This window comes from Pteropus medius, unplaced genomic scaffold (assembly GCF_902729225.1).
Source record: "Pteropus medius unplaced genomic scaffold, Ma_sr-lr_union100, whole genome shotgun sequence".
Taxonomy (NCBI): Eukaryota; Metazoa; Chordata; class Mammalia; order Chiroptera; family Pteropodidae; genus Pteropus; species Pteropus medius.
This window is the reverse complement of record NW_024342467.1, coordinates 15,882,453-15,897,666: the sequence shown is the minus strand read 5'-3', so window position 1 is coordinate 15,897,666 and position 15,214 is coordinate 15,882,453. Positions and strand designations below refer to the sequence as shown.

Sequence of the window (15,214 nt, the reverse complement as noted above, 5' to 3'; positions counted from 1 at the left end):
AAATCTAAATTAGCCACGAACAAATCCTGACATGACCTAGTTAGATTTTAACACTGGGGTTAGCACGATGGTCTCTTTTTCCAAGATGTCATGATGCTCTTGTGACAGAAGGAGCAGACGTGTCTGAAAATGCTCCTAGGTGCTCACCCTAGATTATCTATCTGGTTACAGAGTCATGGGGGTGGGGTCCTAGCTCTTTCACACTGTGCCCAAGCTCTTCTTCCTATGAGACAAGTGGTGTCCTCTTCCCAGGGTGACATTTCTTGGGTCTCAAGGTCCCCAGGCACTGACAGCCTGCATTCCCCGATAATTCCTATAAACAGCTGACACCTAAATCCAGACTGCCTGGTGCCAAAGTAGTTTTATTATCTCTGTGCTAATAAAATCGCTCTTACACTTGCCCCATAAAAAGGGAGATAAACAAGGTGGAGAAGAGTTCCTCCCTTGGGACACAAATCCCTCCAGCAGAGCCTGGAGCCTCAGCTGGCCTTTCCATCTTCTCTCGAATGGCAGACCTGGCTTTGGCACTTTCTTCTTTTCCTCAATAAAGCCTACTCAAGGCCAAGCTCAACTCGTGGGTGTTATGGAACTGACTACTAACCTCACTGGATGACAGGTGGCGATTCAGGATGGACCCATCTTGTAAAACGATTCCCCTCCCAAAATTGAATATTCGTGTCGACAACCAGCTGGCATCTGATCATTTGCAGTGGGTGTTCAGATGCATCAAATCTCAGTTCATTGTCCCCTCACAATGGTCATGTGAGACAGGGACGGCTTTATTATTTCTGTTTTATAGGAGAGGGCACGAAGCGTTGTCCAGGTCACACAACGAATAAGCAGTGGAACTCGGGGCAGAGCCGAGGTTTTCTGAATTCACCCCGCACTCCTCTTGCTCTTTGGTGACACGAGGAATGTGACCACCGGTGCCATCTATTCTTTCGCTCTTCCCGTAAAACGTTTCACGGTGTTGACAATTCAGCTTTATATTGAATTACATTTACACAGTAGAGCATACGCCAGACAACCGCGGTCAGTCTTGCAGAGAAAGAGGAAATATAATTCTTCCTCAACAGAGACTGAATAAAAACACTTTCGGAAAAATCTAAGAAAAAGTCAATAGGTAGGTTTCTGTGTGTTACCTGATCTAGCTGATGAAAATTCAGTGACCGGAGAGAGGCCCATATTCACTTCCAAAGACAAAGAAAGCAGAGTAGAGAGTATAGGATACTGCAGGTGCGGTCCAGGCGTAGCCAGGTGCACTGCAGAGTGGGACCTGGGTGAGGCAGGTGAGGCACAAAATTTAAGGGGCGTCGCTCTCGGGGGCTAAGCCTATATTTGCACAACCCTGAGAGCAAGCATCTCCTTATGCTCTATGCCCCAGGCCCTCCCTTGCCTCACCCAGCCTCCACCTTGATGTACCAAGTCTCCTTACCCGCCAGCTAACGGCCTCTCTGACCCCGACAGGCAGCAATGGAGGCTGCATCTCCAGAATGAGACCTGAAGTGAACTAGAAGGAAAACGCAATTAAATCCAAATTGTCTTGCCCAGAAAGGACAGGCTACATAATGCGCAGGGCCCCGTGCACAGTGAACACGTGTGCCCCCTTTTAAAGAATTATTAAGAATTTCAGGAAAGTGACAGCAGAGCATTAAGTCAAGTAAGGTTCTTCCAACCACAGGGCTCTGTGAGGCCGCACAGGTCCCGTGCCGTTGAAATTGGCCCTGGGCCCAGACATGTCATAACTGCCCTGCCATCCTCCATCAAAGGCGTGGCCCTAGTGGAGATGCACATCCTTCAGCTATGAGCACACACCTGGTTGCCTAGGAGACGACCTCTAGGAAGTCCATGGAGATGTGTCATCAGCAGCCACTGATAGAGCACCGGAACGGGGTTCAGAAGGCGCGAATCTGAGTCTGCTCTTGTCTCGCTAATTAGACCAGAAGAGCCTGGGCCAATCGCAGAATATGCCTTTACACGCTAGTTTCCTCGTTTGGGTTCGCTTCTTACTTGGAGCCTTCTGGCTATGGACTTCTAGGGGTCCATGGTTATTCTATGTGCTTGGAGAATTATCTATACAGGCAGAGCTCGGAGATATTGCGGATCCAGCTCCATACCACTGCAATGAAGTATCAAAATAAAAAGAGCTGCACGAATGTTTTGGTTTCCCAGTGTATATAAAAGTTATGTTTACAGTATACTGTAGTCTCTGAAGTGTACAGTACTGTTATGTCTAAGAAACAATGTACATAACTTAATTGAAAAACACTTTATTGCTAAAAAGTGCTAACCATCATCTGAGCCTTCTGTGGAGTCATGATCTTTTTGCTGGGGCAGGGTCTTACCTTCAATTTGTAGAAAACAGTATCTATGAGGTGCAATAAAGTGAAATGCAATAAAATGAGGTTCACCTGCATCTGAAATAAATACAGCTCCTCAATTATTTGTCTCTCCCTTATATATATGACCATTTTAAAAAGAGGTAAATATGATGTGATTAATAAAAATACGAATTCATTGAAAAACATCATTGAACTTACAGTAGCTTAAAAAACATCAACTATGTTATTTTTTCAATCAGTGGATTGAAAAAAAAGCACTAAGATGTATTTCCAGAGGCTTCCGTCCGTATCTCGCCATGAACTGGTAACAAATGATTCTCGAACAGACGCTGGTCTGCATACCTGTCTTCAATCACGGTTTTCATCTGGGATCCCAATACAGTTACAAGTTCACAATTAACCCAGAACCTTACCTGCCTTGATTTCATTTACTTACTGAGTAACTATTTGTTGAGCACCTATTATGTTCCAGGGCCCTGTTCTCAGAGTTGGGGACACAGTGAGCATAATATACAAACATTTCTGCCCATGTGGAGATTACGTCCTCAAGTAGGGAGAGACAGACTTAAACAAATAAGCAAATCTATAAGGTACGTCTCTGTGCCATGGAGAAAAATAAAGCAGGGAAGGAGAGGGCTGAGCTGTGAATCTCTGCCTGGTTATATGAAGCCTCAGTGAATTCCTTCCCTTCCATGCTTCCAAACGTCATTTTGCTGCTGCTTCTTGCATCAGGCTCCCCCCAGGCACTAGTTCAGCAACTTGAACTATTTATCATCTTCCCCTACTTGTACGAATAAAGGAAAATGTGTGTGTTGGGGGCGGGGGGCGGTTGCCTCTTCCTCCCTTTCTCCCCTGTTCCCTCCCTCCCTCATGTGTCTCTCTCTCTCATTTATTATGGTACACAAAGCAATGAAGTAATGTACACACTATCCACTTGATGAATACATCTGTAGGAATTTTCTATGGCTGCTATAACAAATGACTACAAATTCAGTGGCTTAAAATAATGCAGATTCATTCTCTTAACAGCTCTGGAGGTGAGAAGTCTGAAGTCAGTTTCTCTAGGCTGACATCAAACTCTGTGCTCCCTCTGGAGCCTGTAGGAGAGAATCTGTTCCTTGCTTTTTTTAGCTTCTGGTGACTGCTGACATTCCTCAGCTTGTGGCTGCATCGCTCCAGCTTCCTCAAACCTTTCTTTACAATGACCTCCTCTGTGCCTGTCTGTGAAACTTCCTTCTGCCTCTCTCTTACAAAGACACATCTGGATAATTCAGGATAACCTCATCTCAAGATCCTTAATTTAATCACATCTGCAAAGACCCTTTTTCCAAGGAACATTTCTAGGTTCCAGGGATGAAACCTGATTACTCTGGGGCCATTCTTCTGCCCACCAAACATCCTTGACAATCTCCTGCCCCCGCCCCCTCCCCCACGACCCCTTCCAGCAAAGCTTCCTCTCAGGTTACTTGATGCTGAATGAGGAGACCAGTGATTCATGCTCACATGCAAACAGACGTGTGCATTGCAAACAGACAAAACGAACCTTCCTATTTGCCTAAAATATATCCGCCAAGTGAAAGTAAACTACACGCCCTGGATTTCTTAAATTTCCCCACATCCACTGGGGAAGATCCTGGAAGCCACTTCATGAAACTCCAAGTGAAACACTGACCGCAAAACGAGCTTGGCCCTCCATCGTTTTCTTTGGAGGTAGAGAAAAGGAAGCGAAACATTCCCCAAGAGTGGTTTTCTTTAGAGCAGAGTAAACATGAAGTTACCACCCACCTGTAGCTCTTCTCTCTGCCCTTGGCCTTTGCCCAGACTGTCCCTCATGCCATGAACATCTGTGTTCCTGCCTTTTTAGTAAAGCTGTAGGTTGCCCAGCAGCCCGGTGCTGGTTCATCAGTGCCTAAACACCACACTGTCGGTCACGGCCAATGTTTATTTGGTTAATGATGCACCAGGTACCATGCTCAACACATCGTAGACCTTAGTATACATACGTGATATGGAATGACTCTTGAACAACGCGGGTTTAAGCTGCGAGGGTCCACGTATACATGCATTTTTTTCTCCAATAAATACTGTAAATGTTTTTTCTCTTCCTTATGATTTTTTAAAAATTAAATGTATCGAGGTAACAATGGTTAATAACATTATGCAAATTTCAGGCTCACAGCTTTATAATGCGTCCGTGTTCTCTATTGTGCGTTCACCACCTGAAGCCTAGCTCCTCCCGTCACCTTGTATTTGACCTTTACCTTCTCTCTCTTCCCCCTTCCCCTCGGGTAACCACCATTCTCTTGTCTGTATCTATGAGGAATTTGTTTTTATTTAATTGTTTGTCTGTTCCTCTTTTATATCCCACATGAGTGACGTCATGCAGTTCTTGTCCTTTTCTGTCTGACTTATTTCAGTTAGCAGAATACTCTCGAGCTCTAGCCACGTTGTCACAAATGGCAATATTTTACCTTTTTATGGCTGTGTAGTATTCCACTGTATGTATGTACTACATCCCCTTTATCCAATCATCCATCAAAGACCTCCTAGATTATTTCCATGTCTTGGCTAATGATTTTCTTAATGACATGTCTCTAGCTTACTTTATAGTAAGAATATAGTACATAATACATATAACATACAAAATATGTGCTCATGGGGAAGTTTCTGAAATGTTCTGCTCGAAGTGATTTTCAAAAAGGCCTGCCACACATCTTTCAACTCTCAGTTCACTTGCGAGGCTTTCCTTGACACCCAAAGGCCCCTCCCAGGGTTCCAGGCCTTATCATCACCATGGAGCGTAAGTCAACTATACCTTGAGTTTTACTTCCTTGTGTTCACATCGCTTTTTACCAAAGCGCACTTAAAAAATATCCACCTGCATAGCACGCAGCACTGTGCATTCAGCACTAGAGGTGCAGAATAGGTATTTGCTGCCTTAAGCAGTGAATCGAAGAAATAGCACTAAGTAAAACAGCTCTGCCAGTAAGAGCTGGTTCCTCTGATAGAAAACCCATGTCTGTGTGAGAGCTGCAATTCTTTTCAGTGACCGTTCTCTAGAATGTCTTTTTATACACTAGGAGCTACAGAGCTGTCAGCCGACAGAGAACTCTTGGAGCTACAGCCTCCCAGTTGTCAGCTCTGATTCCGCATAAGCCTTTTCCTTCTGTTTGCAGCGGCCAAATTATAGCTCAAGAGAAAAACATAATTATATTCCAAAAGGCCAGGGATAGCTGCTGAAAATACCCTAAGTATGAACAAAACAACAACGAGGGGTAAGTGAGGATTACCCATGATGCATAGCTAATCCAAAATATTTCTGGGACTATTATAAAATAATTTCATATACATTTTTGTCTTCTGTTCTCCGGCTTAAAAATATTAGTTAAATAGTGGCCAGGCTGATTGACAGGTACAGATAAATCTGTCATATTTCTGTAAGTATTTCTAATAATGTTGGTTCCTTTTAGCACATACGTACACCCACACTCCATGCCTGCTCGCATAGGTAGCCCTATTTCTGGTAGGCTCCCCAATTAAAGAGCAGAGTGAATTTCTCCACGCACATTTGTATACATAAGGATCTTAGCAAAATTCTTGCTGACCTATCTGTATTTTGGGTATGGTATCAAGTTGTAATTGTGCTTTAGTTCTTTAGTGTTTAGAGTTCAAGCAGGTTCATGTAACCAGAGCACAAAGTTTGGAAAAACAGGAGGTGACAGCTCTCAGGAATGTGCTATGCTGTACTTCTGACTTAATGGGTGCGTAAAATGTAGATTTCTGAGCCAGACTCTTTTAACTGGCTAACCTCGAAAAGTTTCATTTCTTTCTGGGTTACCTCGGCAAGCAGGCTAGATGCAGCGAATTTATGGGGAGTGGGCAGTGTTGGCGAGAGATCCTAGCTGACGACAGGAACAAAAGACAAACACCAGACTGGAAACTTATAACCCTGGGGCCACTCCCTGAGGGAACTCCAGAACTCCAGGGGCTTTCTGGGATGTCAGAGTAGTCTAGCGGAAGGGGTAATTCATGCCTCTGGGTCAGGACGTTATTACAGAGCAGAACGTGTAATTCATACCTCTGGGTCAGGACGTTATTAGAGAACGTTTCTCTTTAGGTATTGATATGCAGTGTCAAAGTCAGGCACACCACCTAAAGGCAGAGCGCCACAGGAACAAGTGGAAACCAGTGCACGGCTCTCAGCACGCTCACACCAGAGGGTACAAGAAATGGAAGTACTTTAGGGAAGGGCGCATGAGGAGAGCCCTGGCCAACTCGGCTGTGAGTTGCAAACTCCCTAATCCTGAGGTGCATGCGACCCGAGCAATCTCAAGGTGAACCCCCACCACTGTGGGCCCGCAAGGTGCTTCTGGGAAGAGAAAGCATCTCCACCTAACGCAGGGTGACCCCAGATAGATGTTACCCGTGGACCAGAAGTGGGTCACACGGCAAGGAGAGTTGCCTAGGAGGCTTTCAAATTCAGGCTTTCAGGATCATCTGAAAGGTTAAAAGAAGTTGAAAAAAGAGAGTTCTCTGTGAAGGGGACAGTGGGAACCAGTGGCTGAGGGGGACGTGGCCGCCGGAGGCACGTGTGCATCACTAAGGCCGACTTCTGACCATTCTCCCTGATTGCCCCAGACAGTCGATGGTCCCAGTTCTTGGCTGTTGGCCCATTCGCTCTCATTTGCTCTGTCTGGAAGTGAAAATGTTTGGAAGACGAATTGCATGGTTGCCCAGGCATTACCCACGTCATAGTAACTGCAGCTGGGGATCCGGTGGGGCAACTTCCTAAGAACCCACGAATGCACCTCCAGGCCCAGGGACTGTGAGGCCTTCTTATGATAATGCCAGTTAAGTAAGAGCTCCCTCCTGTCTCTGCACCCTGACTCTGCGGGCAGGGGGATGGGGGACAAGAGCAGAGAATGGGAGAAGCTGGTCACAACTCTGCCAGGCAGAAGGCCTCCTCTCTGTCAGCCAGACTTAACTCAATATCAACTTTGGATTCTGTATTAGTCAGGATCGGGAATTCTAGCTATTAAAACAAGACTGTGTATTGAGATTGAAAGTGATGGCTTTGTATTACTAGCTACAAGTGGCTGGAAGAGTCAGGGCACAACAGAGGCTTTATCCTAGTAGCAGGAGAAAAACTTCCTCAACTGTAGGGCTGTCAGTGGGCAGCTGCACTTTGACCACCTTCTGTGAGCTGCGCTTGCTTTGTGCATCGGGCACACTTACACTAGTTGTCCCCTGGGGCAGAGCCTTTTAATTTGCTGCCCCACAGATACTTTCTCCTTCTCACTTGCCAACAGGACCCTGATTTTGTTCGGGCAGCAATTGTGCCCCGATCTAGAAAAGGGATCAAGTCCGATCCAAGCCAGTTACGCCTCCTTGTTGCCTTTTGTCAGTGACTGGCCTACAGAAGGGCCTGGGACCTGTGCTGCCGATGAGATATGATGGGAAGTCAGCTGGGGAGAGGTTTTCTCCTGTGAAGGAAGGGACGGAGGAGTCCCTTTTTGCTTACCTCCCTTGCCCTCTGCTTTGGACATTGTTGTGGCCGCCTGCGATGGAAAGATAATGGTGCTATTATTGTGTACGTGTTGACCAAATTGAGAAGGAAGGCCAGAAATAAAAAGAGTCTGGGTCCACAAGGAAACCATCGGCCCCAACCCATCCTGAAACCACCTATCTTGGCCCTGCTGGTAAGAAAACAAGAAATGACCTAAGGGTTTAAATCTGTTAGCTGGCCTCTATTACTTACAAAGGACTGCTACCTTTAAACACTAAGAAAATGCCAGACTACAGATCCTATGCAAAGTTTGCTTCTTTTTAAACAAAATAGAAGTGATAAAGAGGAGAATCCTAAAGTGGATTTATGTTCTCCTGGGAACAGCATGCTTACATGCCTTATGGAGGTCTTATACTTAACTCCAATACATTATGGCAAAAACAGTATATGAAAGCAAAGATGTGGCGATGAATTGTTACACAACACAGTGAGGATTTATAAGGCCTTTTACCACACGATAAAGTCCACATGTAGCATTAAAGCATACCGTACTGTTACATATAAATTTTTAAATTTAAATGTAATGTAAACATTTAAATTTAATCTAGTCACAGCATTTAAGAATCAAATTTCCACCCTACAATTTTGTCTAAGCCAATGTTAATACAAGTCTTGATCTCAAAGTTTTAGTGCTATAGAATTGAATCATACACTCTAGACAACTAAACTCTGAGATAGGTGTGGGTACGCGCACGCATGTGTGTGTGTGTGTGTGTGTGTGTAACACATACTTTGTTTCAAAAAGTTTAAGATGGATGACCCATGATGTAGGCAGTCAAAAGTTATCAATTTCTCAGCTTATGAAGTAGATTTTGCACGAGCGGTATAAGATATCAAAGCAAAAACCAAAATAAACTAAAAGAAACAAGACAAAATAAAGAGAATCTTTCAATCCAGCTCCAGCTGTCCCTCACTATTGGTTTCAAAAGGGATCAGAAACATTTATGAAACATATCACTCTTTTTGTTTAATCACCTGATTGGGTTTGGTTCTAAAAAAACAGATATCTCTTTTTACTTCTTTGGCTAAATGCATCGCTATTTCAGATAAGTCTCTGCCAGCTTCTGAACTCCTAAGGCAAAAGTAGGCTTATGTTACAACTGAAAATTTTTGAAGTTGTCTAACTATGTTTAGCCAAATATTTCTGCTCTTGGAAAACACAAACCAAGACACTTGTGATACATATGTGCAAGATTCAATAAAGCCTTGGTAACAAATGTGGTAAAGACCGTGAGATGGTGAGCAAACCTTTCTCTGGAGCGAAGGCCAGCTGTATCCCCCAGCCTCCCCTCAGTCTGGGGTGGCTGTGTGCCTGAGTTCCAGCTAATGAAATATGAGCGGAGATAATGTGCTACTTCCAAGACTGGCCCGCAGAAACCTTTCTATGTGATGCTCCAGGATCATCTCACCCTCTGAATGGAAAAGTCTCCCAGGCTCTGTATTGCTGGGTCTCTAACTTTCGGTCTCAGAAGCCCTTTTCACTTTTATTTAGGGCTCTCAAAGCTTTTGTTTCTATGAGTTACAACTATTGAGACATGCCAAGAAAATTTTAGAATCTTAATTCATTAAAAAATAAAAATGTAAACACTATAAGCCCTAACTGTTAATATAAATAATTTATTTTTACAAAAATTAACCATATTGGCCCAAACAAAAACAATCTATTGACATATGTGGCATTATTTCACATTTTTGGAACTCTACGTCTAACTTAATAGAAGACAGATTCTCACGTGTGCTTCTATATTCTACCTGTTATGTTGTTTTGGTTGAAGAATATGAAAAAAAAATCCAGATCTTCACAGATGAACAGTTGGAAAAGCGGCTATCTTGTGGAAATAGTCTGATGATTTTAGGAACCACGGGTTTTGGGGATTATACTTTGAGACCCAGTGATTTAGAGAAAGACAGAGCCACAGGATATAAGGGGTCTCAGTTCCTAAATGACCACATAGAAGGCTACCTAACTAGAACCACCCCCACTGAACCATGATGCGAGAGAGAAATGACCTTTGATTGTATTAAGCCACTAAGACTTGGGGATTTATATGTTACAGCAGCCAGCATTTTTATTATTGTTCGATCCTCATCACACTCCTATGAAGTAGTCGCTTTTATAATCTCCATTTTAGAGGTGAGAAAATAGGCACAGAGAGACGAAATGGCTTATCCAAAGTCACAGAGCTAGTGTACAAGTCTAGCTCCAGACTTACTGCATCCAGTCACTTCCTACGGCCTACTAACCTTACCTAAGTATTTCCTCGCACCATCTTATCCCTTACAATCCAGACAAGCAACATGGACATAAGTAAAAAAAAATATGTATTTGCATTAATGACTCCCTTGCTTGAAACAAGTATGTGGGTAGCAGCTAGTTTTGGATTCTCCAGAAAAGACGAGAGTTGGGAGGAAATAAACGGGCGAAAATGAGTTGCTGAGGACTCTAGAACAGACAGGTGTTACAACGGTCAAAGGTCGTGGGAGGCAGAATTCTAAGTGGCCTCGTGAACTTGCCACCCAGCGTTACCTTCCCGATTATGTTACATGGCATTAATTTGCATGATTCTGTTAATACTAAAAGAGATTTTGCAGATATAATTAAGGGTACGAGTCAATTAACTTTAAGACAGAGAAATTATCTGGATAGATAATCATGAGCCCTTCAAAAGCAGAATGTTCTCTCTGGCTGGTAGCCGAAAAAGTCAGAAAGATTTGAAATACGACAAGGGCTGGACGCTTCACTGGTGGATCTGAGGATGGAGGGGCCTTGTGAGAAGGAATTCAGATGGCCTCCAGGAACAAAGACCAGACCTCACCTGATGGCCAGCAAGGAAATGAAAACTTCCACCTACAACTGCAAGGAACACCATGGCTGAGTCCACCTGGATTTCTGATTTACAAAATTATGAGTTAACAGATGAGTGTTGTTTAAAGCTGCTAATTTTATGGTAATTTGTTGCATAGCAATACAAAAGTAAGAGAGGCTAACTTAAGAGAGATTGTATCTGTCTTAGGTTACTTGCTTATGAAAGAATGTTTTTGCTACTATGTCCCTAATTTTGGCAACAACTGACAAATAAGCCTAAGTACCAGCAAGTTTTCCTACACAAATGAGATAAATAAATAAAAGAAACCGAAAATGCATATTTCCATATAAATATATTCAATCTATTTCATCGACAACTTTAAAACTAGTAATCCACAATTGTTTGTTCTTATAAGCTGCAGAAAAACTAAGAAATTTATTAAGGCAACATTTTTTTTTAGAAAATTTTACTCTTAAGAGTCAAACTCAAGAGGCAGAATAAGGCAAGATTTTTGATGTAAAAATCTCAAAATCCTATAATCCACTAATCTCTCTCATAGTCCACTCTTAAAAAAAAAGTCTTAGAAAATTCCAGAATTAAACACCACACTCATACACAGACCCTATAAAATGTGTACAGCAGATTCTCAGGGCTTTTATTTTTTACCTCAGAACAAACTAATATTTTTTCAAGGAAGACATATATATGCATTTGAAAGTAAACTCTATGGATGTAATTATTTATTTTTATATCTTGCTCTTTCTTAAAAAAATAGCCTCCTTACAATAAGATAAGTAGAAAAAAATAAGATTAAACTAGGGGAAGAGTTAGAACACCCACCAGATATCACAAGGTCCTAAACTTCCACAAGAGATGGGTCTGAGACTCTTTGAGGCTAAAGAAGATTCTTAGGGTCCATAAGCTAACATGAAACCAGCTTCTGGAAAGAAGAATTCTCCTAGTTCTTTAAGAGAAATCTCTTTCAGATCATTCAGTATAGGGTAGGGTCTGCTACAGTAAAAAAAAAAAAAAAAAAAGAAAAAAAAATCCTCAAACCTCAGGGACTTGTAGGAGCAAAGACTATTTCTCACTCATGCTGCCTGTCCTCTGTTTTTTAGCTGGGGGCTCTACTTTGTGTCTCTTTCTTTGGGACTCAGGCTGGCAGCAGCCACCATCTTGGATGTTGCTGGATTCCATAGCAGGAGAATAAGAGTCTGGAGGGTCTTGAACCAGCAGATAATGCCATGGCCTGGACATGACATACATCATTTCCTGTCATATGTCAGTGGTTGGTTGTACATCTTGTCATTGCCTGAAAAGGCCACAAACAAGATCTTATGAAGAGCACTGACATAGGCCGTTATCAAGTGTGTGATACACTACACCACATCACAAATAATAGTGGGTGAGTGTCCTACTTTTTATAAAAGCTCTCAATAAAGGTGGAACGCATCATACTCAAGCATAGCCAGGAAAATGCCATACTATGTGGGACCAATATAATCAGGCCCAGGATGCGGCTTTGCCAGTCTTGGCTGATATAAAGACAAAGCCCTCTGGGAGCAGGTCTCCATGGACGGGGGAGGTCAGTAGGCAGGGGAAGTTGGCTGGTGGACCAGACCGTGTTAAACTGGAAAGCACCTGCCCTGTCTGAAGAAGGAGGGGCGGCTAGTGTTCAGTAAATTTATTACCTTGGGTGACTAGATATTCCGATTTTTCAAAAACAAGAAACTGGAAATCTGAGTTTGTAAAATCTCCAAAATTAAAATGTTTTAAAACGACGTGCAAACCAGTCAAAACATGTCTGTCAGCCAGATGTGGCCTGTGGATGGCCAGTTCAGGGAGAAATCCTATGTCGCTGACAACTGAGAGTCATCGGCTGTGACGCGCAACTGAGCAGAAGAGAGTGTTGACGTCCCCTTGGGAAAGGGCCACCGACAGCGAGAGCTCACGTAACCCTGACCGAGAAGCCGAAGGGCAAAGGCCACCTCGATGTGGAAATCACCGCCAAAGATGGGCTGGTGCTATAGAAACCAAACACCCACCAAGAAAGCTCGAGGGAGGGACAGTCTAAACCCCATGGGCCTGGGGGCCTTGCCTGGCTTATCACTGTGTCCCCAGAATCTTGAAGGAGTGCCAGCAAATGAAGTACTCGATAAACATATGGTAAAGGAATGTGGAGGTTGCATGGAACTCGTTTAAAACCGATTTCTGCAGGAGAATGTGCATAATAGTCTTTTTTTGACCCAGGGGCACCGAAAAGTAATTGCTTTTTTTTTTTTTTGGTGGGGAAGGGGGCGGCGAGGCAACCCTTCGTTGACCTCACAGATTGCAAAGACCTCGTCAGCTTACAATCCTTTATTTTTTACGCCTACAGCACCTGGTTTTCCTAGGTGGTCTCCCATCCGAGTACTAACCAAGCTCGACCCTGCTTAGCTTCCGAGATCAGACGGGATCGGGCTTATTCAGGGTGGCACGGCCATGGACAGAGTAATTGCTCCTTTAGGACATTCTGCACAACTCTAAATCGTCTACTTCCAACAGGACCTGCAGTGTTAAAGGATGGAACTATAACCCCATGGCACTTTTTCTTCCTTTCCTATAAAAACAATAGTAGCAAATTTGGCTGCCTCACCTTGTCCCCAGGTAGCCTCGCATGGGCGGGAAGCAACAGAACAGCCCTTCCCATGCAGCAGCAAGTGGTGAGGGCGTGGCGCCGAGAGGTGGCCAGCCAGGAGGGATGTGGGGGGACGAGCCGAGAAGCAGGTAGCTGCAAACAGGATGTGAACCACAAACCCGTGAGTGGATGGGATATGGGGTGTCTCAGTAGATGCTGGCACAGAGAGATGACAACGCCTGGGATCCCATGGAAAGGACATGTAGCCCCAGGAAGAAGAGGGGAGAGAGAACCCCTGAATTGACAAAGACTGAGGTATCATTATTAGGCAGAAGGGAAACTTGAGCGGGAAATAAAATTCAACTAAAAAGAAGACAGAGTGATAACTTCCCACCTCCAGTCTGTAGCCTGAGATTTCACACTCCCTGCATGACTGCTGAAGACACGTTCCCTGGGAAGCAGACTCTGAGGTGCAGGGAATTTATTGGGGAGCAGTCTCAGGATCTACACCCGTGGAGAAGAAAAGGAGGCAGGGCTGGGCAGGGGAGACGCTCGCTGCCATTGTGCAGTGTCATCAAAGGCCTCAGCTGACCCAGGGAGTTCTGAAGCGGGCTCGTCCTTCAGAGTTGTCCCAAACTGGGGCAAGGCGCTGGGCTTTGTACTCCGTCATTGCATGTAGGTCGCCCCCAGAGAAAGGTGAGACTTTGAGCAAAAGCTCCTTTTTTCAGCAGAGGGCTTCTGCCAGCAGCACCCCCGCAGCTGGGGAACAAGCCCTATAGTCCTGGGGAAGACACATGGGTGGCACATTACAGCACCCGCCATTGATCAAGTGATAATTTGTACAGCGTGGCCATCCCCAAGTTGGTTTATGATAAGCATGAATTAAATGCCAATATCATCGCCTTCTTCTCTCTGCTCTGCGTGCTCAAGTTTCATGATTCCGGAAACTTCAGGCACGCCCTGGTGCTCCTATTTCAAGATCTTTTCCATAACATTTCACGTAATCCTTTGAGAGCTGTGGCCTCGTGTGGACAGGCCCAAGGCGAGAGCACGGCCTGCAGCAGACGGAAGCAGGAAGCGGAATTAACCAGGCCGCTATGTAAAAAGGAACCGTAACTGCCAAGTTACAGAACGGACCTTCAAACATGGAACCTTCTCTTCATTTCTCATTTCCTTTGGTCCCCCTCTTCCCGAAGTGTGTTCTCAGAGCACCGGTCTTGAGAGATGCTCGGCATCGAATGGATTCTATGAGAAAGTGAGGGTGGGTCGACTCTGACTCCAATCCCTGGACATCCCTGGCGCCCAGGACCCTACAGAGAAGTCTTGCACAAAAGAAAACGATTTATCTTTGTAAAGAACGAACCCGTTTGACCACAGGCAACAGCCTTAACATCTCGTGGGAATACTACAAGATTCCAAAGAGTTTGTATGTGCACAGGAGGCAGTTTACCAATCTGCTTGATTTTTCTAAGTAAATATTCCTTTTTGAAAACATCAGTAACTATGTGAAGTATCCTACACCACTTAGCTGAGATGTGGAGCTTGCTTCTCCAAGAGCAATGAAGAGTTGCATTATGGCAACGACCTGAGTGAAGGCATCTATCAGACATCAATGACTTTCAAATCTGACCTTAACCACATGGGAAATGGCACTCAGTTAGAGACCTCATTTTTTACTAAGATTCTGGAACTGCCTTCTAAACTAGCAGCATACCAGTGGCTGGGATTTAAAGCACATTTGGCAGGTGTCAGCTGCTGCACCTGAATATACTTCATATACATTGTGTCACTTAAGGGGACACTCAGGCTGGGAGAGGTTAAATGACCTGCCCCAGGCCACATAGACGGAATGGACAGAGCTGACTTGGATAATGAGTTTTTA

At 44.2% G+C, this 15,214-nt stretch overlaps 1 protein-coding gene and 1 pseudogene across 1 annotated transcript in view; both read right to left on the bottom strand.

Moving 5' to 3' along the window:
• The window catches only part of CHN2 (chimerin 2), a 263,990-nt gene that overhangs the window by 59,316 nt on the left and 189,460 nt on the right, over nt 1-15,214 (bottom strand). The window lies entirely within an intron of this gene.
• LOC120602513 (uncharacterized) lies at nt 13,084-13,202 on the bottom strand (annotated as a pseudogene).